The following is a 9212-nucleotide window of genomic DNA, read 5'->3' on the forward strand; positions in this document are numbered from 1 at the left end:
AGTTCTAAAGGTTTTGGAATCAATAAAATGACAACAGTGCCCAAATGTATGCACCTGCCTAATTTTAATTAAACAATTATTGCACACTTTCTGTAAATCCAATAAACTTCATGTCACTTCTCAAATATTACTGTGTGTTTCTCCTATACAATATATTTAACTGACATTTTTTATTGTAACAACCAATGATTTATACAAGAAAATCATGACGATTAACAAGGTTGCCCAAACTTTCGCATCCCACTGTAGATGAACATATAAAGTTTACATCTGGTACATCATATTGGACAGAACAGACTCACATTTATATCTGTAAGCAGCACTTTCTTATTTCTCCTGAAGCTGAAAGCATTGCGCCCACCTCTTCAGCCTGGTTAACTCCCCTGCCCCTCCCTCCCCTGCAGTCTGCCTGGATCAAATTACTTCTCTTTTCACAGGGTGTAGGAGAGGGAAGACACAGGGAAACTGCTGCAGCCGTCTCATCATGTCTGTTTGCTATAATTCTTATTTCAGATGTCTGTCTGTCTGCCTGGTTTAGATCACATGGACATGAGGGGTGGAGTTATGACATCAATCCCCCAGCATCCTTAGTCCCTATGGTTTGGAAAGAAAAAAAAGGCCCAGGGCCCAATTTCACGGACCCTCGGGGTGAGAAATCACACTTTATCATGTGTGAGCTTTTATATATGTTCGCAACTTATTAGGTTTACAGCAAAATGTAATTTATAATGTAGGTACTCTTTAAAGGAAACCTGAGGTGAAAAAGATATAGAGGCTGCCATATTTATTTCCATTTAAACAACGCAAATAGCCTGGCTGTCCTGCTGATCCTGCCCCTTAATAATTGTAGCCACAGTCCCTGAACATGCATGGAAATCAGGTGCTCTGACTGAAGTGTGACTAGATTAGCCTCATGCTTGTATAGGTTTGCAGTGTTGATCGGATACCTCATTATCCTATTCGAGTTTAGTCGAATTCGGATAGTAAACTATCCGAATTCACTCGAAGTTAGATATTCGAGTTAATCGAATACCCGATTCGAACTCGGATATCTGACGTCACTATCCGAGTCTGTATTCTAGTAAAATATTCGAGCTGGCCTTAAATAGCTTTTAAAACTTGTATTGGAGGTCAATGATGCATGAAACCACCTTTTTTATGAAGCAAAACATCAAGTGATTATGTGGTGATGTAGTAGTTATAAAAAAGGTATCAAAAATAGTAAATTAACTTCATGAAAAGTGTTTGCATGAGAAGGTGTGTCCAAAATGGTTGTAAGTTGGAAGTCTTCATTTACGTCGTCTTCATCTTCTTCTTCTATATCTTCTTCTTTTTCTTCTTCTTCTATATCTTCTTCTACTCGAATCTTCTTCATCGTCTACTTCTTGTATCTTCTTCAATCATCTTTTTCTTCTTCTATATCTTCTTCTTCTATATCTTCTTCTTCTTCTATATCTTCTTCTTCTTCTTCTTCTTCTTCTTCTTCTTCTTCTTCTTCTTCTTCTTCTTCTTCTTCTTCTTCTTCTTCTTCTTCTTCTTCTTCTTCTTCTTCTTCTATATCTTCTTCTTCTTCTATATCTTCTTATTCTTCTTCTTCTATATCTTCTTCTTCTTCTTCTTCTATATCTTCTTCTTCTTCTATATCTTCTTCTTTTTCTTCTTCTTCTTCTTCTCTATCATTATATTATGTGTCTTGGTTTTCCTTTCTTTTGTAATATTTTTTTTACTTCATTTGTGGAAATATTTTATTTTAATAACACCATAGTTATATTTGTGTTGATGGCATAATAGGTAGTGGCACATTGCAAGCCACAGCGCCTTTTTCTGTGTACCCTGGCGGTGGTAAAACACAGACATCAGCAGGAGGAGGAAGTAGTTGCAGCTATTGTAATGTGGTAATAGTTGGTAGGAGAGTGGGTGGTAGCAGAAAATAGGTCTTCTTCTGTTCTCCCTGGCAGTGGTAGCAGCACACAGACAGCAGAAGCTCAATGCAGCTACAGGAGGAGGAGTAGTGTGTGTCAGGCAGACATAATAGGCCCTGGTTCCTAGCGGTGGTACCAGGGCCGTAAATTAACATCATGAGGTTCCAGACAGCGGTCGTGAAGCCCACATTGTGTCCAATACACAATTAGGACAGCACAGTTTTCAACCTGGACACCTCTAAAATAATTTAATTTTTTTTCTTTTCAAAATAATGCAGCTATTTTTGAGCATAAATAGCTGGAGGCGCATGGGCAGCAGCACCTTGTAATGTGTTCCCTGGCAGTGGAAACATACAGACAGCAGGAGGAAATACAGCAGCAGGCAGCGTGAGGAGGATGAGTGTGTGGCAGACTGGCAGCAGGCAGCAGGCAGGAGGGCAGGCAGCGAGACATAATAGGCCCTGGGTCCTAGCGGTGGTACCAGGGCCGTAAATAAACACCATGAGGTTCCAGACAGTGGTCGTGAAGCCCACATTGTGTCCAATACACAATTGTGACAGCACAGTTTTCAACCCGGACACCTATAAAATAATTTAATTTTTTTTTCAAAATAATGCAGCTATTTTTGAGCGTAAATAGCTGGTGGCGCATGGGCAGCAGCACCTTGTAATGTGTTACCTGGCAGTGCAAACATACAGACAGCAGAAGGAAATACAGCAGCAGGCAGCGTGAGGAGGATGAGTGTGTGGCAGACTGGCAGCAGGCAGGAGGGCAGGCAGCGAGACATAATAGGCCCTGGGTCCTAGCGGTGGTACCAGGGCCGTATATAAACACCATGAGGTTCCAGACAGAGGTCGTGAAGCGCACATTGTGTCCAATACACAATTGGGACAGCACAGTTTTCAACCCGGACACCTCTAAAATAATTTAATTTTTTTTTAATTTCAAAATAATGCAGCTATTTTTGAGCGTAAATAGCTGGTGGCGCATGGGCAGTAGCACCTTTTAATGTGTTCCCTGGCAGTGGAGACACAGACAGCAGGAAGAAATACAGCAGCAGCAGCAGCAGGTGTAATGTGTGTGTGCCACTTCATGTCCCCCTCTCGCCGACAACAGGGGCCAGGAATTCGCCTTCTACCCAAGCTTGGTATATTTTGAGAAACGTCAGTCTGTCCACAGACTTGTGAGACAGATGAGATCGCTTCTCAGTGACGACTCCACCGGCTGCACTGAAGCAACGGTCTGACAGTACGCTGGAAGGGGGGCAGGAGAGCACTTCCAGGGCGTACTGCGCAAGCTCGCTCCAGATCGGCAGGTGCTTGACCCAATACTCCATGGGATCAACAGGGGCAATGCTGTCAAGCCCGCTGAAGGACCCCATGTAGTCAGCCACCATGCGGGTCAAGCGCTGTCTGTGACTGGAGAAGGATGCTGCTGCAGGCACCTCCTCTCTAGTCCCTGGCAGCTCTACACTCATATAGAGCTCGTTGGTCAGAGACAGCAGGTCTGTGGTGCGCGTGCGCTTGCTGCTGGTGGATGCAGGCACCTGCTGCTGCCTCTGTGCTGGCTGAACAGTGGGGGTGGATGGCTGAGGGAAGGCTTCCTCCAAGCGCTCAACAAGGGACAGCTGCAAATCCCTCATTTGTTGTGCACGGTCTCCTCCTGCAGGCAGGAACTGGCTGAGCTTCCCCTTGAGACATAGGTCCAGCATCATGCAGATCCAGATGTCCTCCCTCTGCTTCATCTGGATGACTCTTGGATCCTTGCGCAGGCACCTCAGCATGTGCGCTGCCATTGGGAAGAGTCTGGCCGCGTCTGCTGGCACATCATCGGCAGCCCCAGAGCCGACAGTGCTGTCCTCCTCATCCTCTGCCTCCTCCACCTCATCCTCTCTCCACCCCTGCACCACTCCAGCTGTGCTCTGCTGCTCCTCCTCATCAGCAGCAAGGTCAGGGACCTCCACCAACTCCAAGCCCTCCTCCTCAGAGATGGCCTGTGAAGCTGCCTGCAGCTCCTGCTGGTCCAAGGCTGCCGCTCCCTCTTCCAGCAGTGCATACAGGGCCCTGTCCAGCACACACACCATGGGGACCCACTCGCACACCATTGCATGGTCCCTGCTTACCATGTTGGTGGCCTGCAGGAAGGGTGCCAGCACTGTGCACACCTGCTGCATGTGCCCCAGTCCACCGTGGAGATGATGGACGGAAGGTTGGTGGCTGCACGCATAGTTGCAGTGATGGCGGCAACTGTTGCTCGTGCAACGTACTGGCTGACAGCCTGCCTTTGTTCAACCAGACGCTCCAACATCGCCAGGGTGGAGTTCGAGCGAGTTGGAACATCGATCATGAGCCGGTGCTGTGGCAGGTGCAGCTCCTTCTGCACCTCTTCCAGGCTCACTACGGCTGCAGCCGAGTGCCGAAAATGACGCACAACCTTCCTTGCCGCCTCAAGGAGTCGGTCCATCCCCTGGTAGGTCCACAGGAACTTTTGGACTACCAGGTTCAGGGCGTGCGCCAGGCAGAGGATGTGGGTCAGGTCTCCCCTGCTGATTGCAGCAACCAGGTTTGCCCCATTGTCGGACACCACCTCTCCGACTCTGAGGCATCTGGGGGTCAGCCAATTCCTCTCCTGCTCTCGGAGTTTGGCCAGGACATGGTTCGCCATGAGTTTGGTCTTCCCCGGGCTAACCAATTCCAGCAGCGCTTGGCAGTGGCGGGGCTTCACGCTGCTGCTGAGGCGGGGGGTTTGGGCTGGTGTGCCGGAGGATGGAAGCTGATCAGAGGAACCTGCTGCAATTCCGCTGACCATGCATGGTGGCACCACCCACTGCGTTGCTGCTGCTGCTGCTGCTCTGACAGTGCCCGATGCTGCTCCCCCCCTCCTCACCCCCTTCCACCAAGCTAACCCAATGCGCGGTGAAGAACAGATAGCGGCCTGTGCCAAACCGGCTGCTCCACGAGTCCATGGTGACGTGGACCCGTTGAACCACCGCGTGATCCAGCCCTCTCCCGACATTGGCCATCACAGAGCGGTGAAGTGCAGGGATGGCCGTGCGTGCAGAGAAATGTCGGCTGGGGATTGGCCAATTGGGGGCTGCACACATCAGGAGCGCACGCATGTCGCTCCCCTCCTGCACAAGGGAATAAGGCAGGAGTTGGGAGCACATAGCCCGTGCCAGCAAGCCGTTCAGCTGACGCACGCGACGGCTGCTGGGAGGCAGAACCCTGACCACCCCCTGGAAGGTGTCGCTGAGCAGGGTCTGGCGACGCCTTTTGCTGGCACGGGAATCACTGGAGGGAGCAGAGGAGGCCACTAAGGACTGGCCTCCAGAACAGGCCTCAGTGTCGGCGGCAGGAGTTGCAGAGGAAGGAGGAGCAGTGCGTTGCTGACGCACTCCTGCTGGTGCTGCTGGAGGAGGTGGAGGAGGGCGGGTGGCTGCTGCCAACGGCTTCACAGTGGTGGCGGGTCTGCCACTGCCAGCTTCCTTCAACTTCATGAACTCCTCATGCTCATGAAAATGTTTCCCTGCCAGATGGGTCACCAGAAAGGTGGTCCTGTACGCAGAGGGGTCCTTCCCTCTGCTGAGCTGCTGGCGGCACTGGTTGCAGGTGGCATACTTGCAATCCACATATGGCAGGGTGAAAAAATTCCAAATTGGGGAGGTGAAGTTTCCCCTTCGGCTCGAAGGTGCTGCTGCCGCTGGTCTCCCTGTGGTGGTTGGGGGAGGGGGGGTTTCTTGGTGCGGCTGGTGGCACTGGCAGAACTCTCCGGATCAGCAGGATCAGCATGCTGTGTGGCCTGCATACCACGCCCACTTCTGATCCTGCCAATGTCTGCGATGCTGATCCTTCTAGCAAGGCCCGCAGACGCATCCTTCTCCTCAGAGCTGATGACATCCCCAGGATCTGCCACCCAGTCTCTGTCCTTCACCCTGTCATCATCATCATCATCCTCCCCCTCCGCAAACATGTCCTGCTGGGATGACCCCACAAACTCCCCTTCTGCATGCATGGGCTGATGGACACTCACCACTGTCTGACTGTCCAAAGCATCATCCCCCAAAGTGCCCATCAGCATTTCTTCCTCCTCCAATTCTGCCGCAACAGCACTCAATACCCTCGCTGTGTTTGGGGTAAAGAAGGTGCTGAGTGACAGGGTGCTGGTGTTGCCCGCTGGGGCTGGAGAACTGTACTCCTCCTCCTCCTCCTCCTCCCCAGGCAGTGCTGGGCGGCTGCTGCTGCTCTTGCGAACAGGAGTGGTGGCGGGGGTGGAGGACTCGGTTCCAGAGCTAATGGTGGCCTGCTCATCCACCATCAGTTCCACCACAGAGTCTGCGTCCTTCTCCTCAATAGGACGGCTACGACCTGGTGGTGGGAGGAACATCTGCGCGACACTTTGCTGCTGTGTCACTGAAGCGTGACTCCCAGCTGTTGGGCGGCCAAGGCGTCCACGGCCAGTGGCTAATGGCGGAATAGCCACTGGTGCAGACGCAGAACTGTGCAGGGTGGTGGTGGTGCAGCTGCCACGACCTCCTCTCTTGCCGATGCCCTTGCTGCTCTTGCTGCCCCTGCCCAAACCGCGGCTGCCAGTGCCAGACATCGTATATTTTTAACCACTTAACATCTCAGTCGTTTTCAGCTTATGCATCCGAGCAATGTTCACCTCCCATTCATTAGCCTATAACTTTATCACTACTTATCACAATGAACTGATCTATATCTTGTTTTTTCCGCCACCAATTAGGCTTTCTTTGGGGGGTACATTTTGCTAAAAGCCACTTTACTGTAAATGCATTTTAACAGCAAGAATAAGAAAAAAAATGAAAAAATTCATTATTTGTCAGTTTTCGGCCATTATAGTTTTAAAATAATACATGCCTCCATAATTAAAACCCATGTATTGTTATTGCCCATTTGTCACGGTTATTTCACCATTTAAATTATGTCCCTATCACAATGTATCGCGACAATATTTTATTTGGAAATAAAAGAGCATTTTTTCCGTTTTGCATACATCACTATTTACAAGCTTATAAAAAAAAATAGAGAGAAATATTTCATCTTTACATAGATATTTAAAAAGTTTAGACCCTTAGGTAAATATTTATGTTTTTTTTTTTTTTTTTTATAGTAATGTTTTTTTAGTTTTTTTTTATTAAACATTTTATGTGGGCATTTTTGGGAGGGTGGGATATAAAAGTGTTTTATTTGGGAAAATATTGGTGTATTGTAATGTTTTTGGGAATTTACTTGTAGTTTTACTTTTTGGCCACAAGATGGCAATCTCGATTTTTTTTACATGACGTCACTCTAAGCGTACAATGTACGCTTAGAGAGACACAGCTTCAGAAAGAGCGAAGCTTCCGAGAGAAGCTGTCGCTTTTTCAGCAGGGGAGAGGAATCAATGATCGGGCTCCATAGCCCGATAAATTGATTCCGTGGCTACCGACTCCGCGGCCGGGAGTGCGCGTGCACGCGCGCGATCGGCCGCGGGAGCGCGCCTGTCCTCCTTGACGTTTTTATACGTCAAGGAGGACAAAGTGGTTAATATTATACAAATGAAAAAAAAAAGTTATGTATGTAAAGGTGGGTGGGACAAGTGGGGAACTTTAATGGGGTGGGACTGGTGGTGGTGGGTGTGTGAGGTGACGGACAGGTGTACTCTACAGCAGAGATCGGTGTAGCGCTAACGAGAGAGTGCGCAGTGCGCACACAAAGACCCTAGCTGACGCTGACTGACGGTGTCCCTATACACAGACTAGAGTACAGTACAATTCAGCGAATACACAATACAAGTAATATAAACAATAGGACGGGTGTAGCACTAATGAGAGGGTGCGGACAGCGCAGACGTGCACTGCGCACACAAAGACCCTAGGTAACGCGGTGACGGACGGTCCCTATACACAGACTAGAGTACACTACAGTACTAACTAAACAATAGAAGAATCTAGCTAAACAATAGAACAGGTGTGACTAGATTACAGAGAGCAGATACAGGACAGGTATAGAAGTAAAGCTGGGCCTTGCTAACTACAAAATAGTACAATACTCTATCTAACACACAAGTAGTACAGTAGAGTAGGACAGGTGAGATCACAGGTAACTAGAGACTAGAGCACAGAGCAGGGCAGGCTGCCTTGCCTAGGCACAGGGCCTAGCTGCTGCAGCTGCAGCAGCACCAGTGACAGTCTCCCTCCCTAGTCCCTAATCACACAAACTAAACTGCCTAAAATACAATCTATCTACAATACAAAGCAATACAGGTGAATATCAAGTGTTGGAGTGTAAAAATGCTTGGTGTATTGAACAATAAATGCACTACTTGCACAGACAAAAAGCACTGGAGCAGTCTCTCTCAGTACAGTCAGTAAGTCACAAGCAGGACGAGTGAGGCAACATGGCGCCCGCTATTTATAGAGGGAGGCTTGGCCAGGCTCCCCCTCTGTGATTGGCTGCAGTCAGAGGGCTGGGAGCCCTCTGATTCGCTTGTGAGGACTCGAGGTGACGTCACCGCTGATGACGCTATCCGAGCTCCGTATTCGAGCTCGGATATCTCCGGATAGCTGATTGCTATCCGAATGCGCTCGGATAGCACAGCCCGGATAGCTAATACAATTCGAGCTCGGTATTCGAGCTCGAATAGTAAAAAAAGAGCTAGGATATCCAAGTATCTCGGTTATCCTAGCTCGGATGAGCATCACTGTAGGTTTGTATAGGTTGTGTGGTTTAGACACTAATGATACTAGAAAGATAGGTTTAGATTGGGGTTTACATTAGGAGAGAGTGCACAGTTAGGTGTTAAGTTGTTTAACATTTGAGTGAAATATTGCTGTCCAACATGCCCACGCTTTTTCTGTAAAAAAACAGGCTGCCCAAATATATATATATATATATATATATATATATATATATATATATATATATATATATATATATATATATATAAAAAGGTTGTTGACAATACATGCACACAATTACAAAAGTACTAATTCACTTACCTATCACCAACCTTCACTATGGCTCAATATGACCCAGGTGAGAGATGCAAACCTTTCCCACCTAACACTCTTTAATAAATCCAAGCCAACTTTACAGAATCCCTTCTGTTCCCAGTGTATTCCAGTTCAGGAGATCATTAGCAAATCAGGCCCAGAGTACCAACAAATCCCTTCAGCCCTACTGAGTACATGAATCACCATCCGGTCAGCTTGTCTTGGTTCTGTAAACATTTATAGCTACATAATAAATCTTTCATTTATGGTACCACTTCTCTACATTCTATTAATGC

The 9212-nt window shown here is 48.1% G+C and overlaps 1 protein-coding gene across 1 annotated transcript in view; it reads right to left on the reverse strand.

Moving 5' to 3' along the window:
* Positions 1–8941, reverse strand: part of LRRC56 (leucine rich repeat containing 56) — a 123976-nt gene extending 115035 nt beyond the window's left edge. The window contains exon 1 of the mRNA XM_068260295.1: positions 8923–8941. The gene's annotated coding sequence lies outside the window, so the exon portion shown is untranslated. The remainder of the gene's footprint in view (positions 1–8922) is intronic.
* Positions 8942–9212: the final 271 nt, after the last annotated feature.

This window comes from Hyperolius riggenbachi, chromosome 11 (genome assembly GCF_040937935.1).
Source record: "Hyperolius riggenbachi isolate aHypRig1 chromosome 11, aHypRig1.pri, whole genome shotgun sequence".
Taxonomy (NCBI): domain Eukaryota; kingdom Metazoa; phylum Chordata; class Amphibia; order Anura; family Hyperoliidae; genus Hyperolius; species Hyperolius riggenbachi.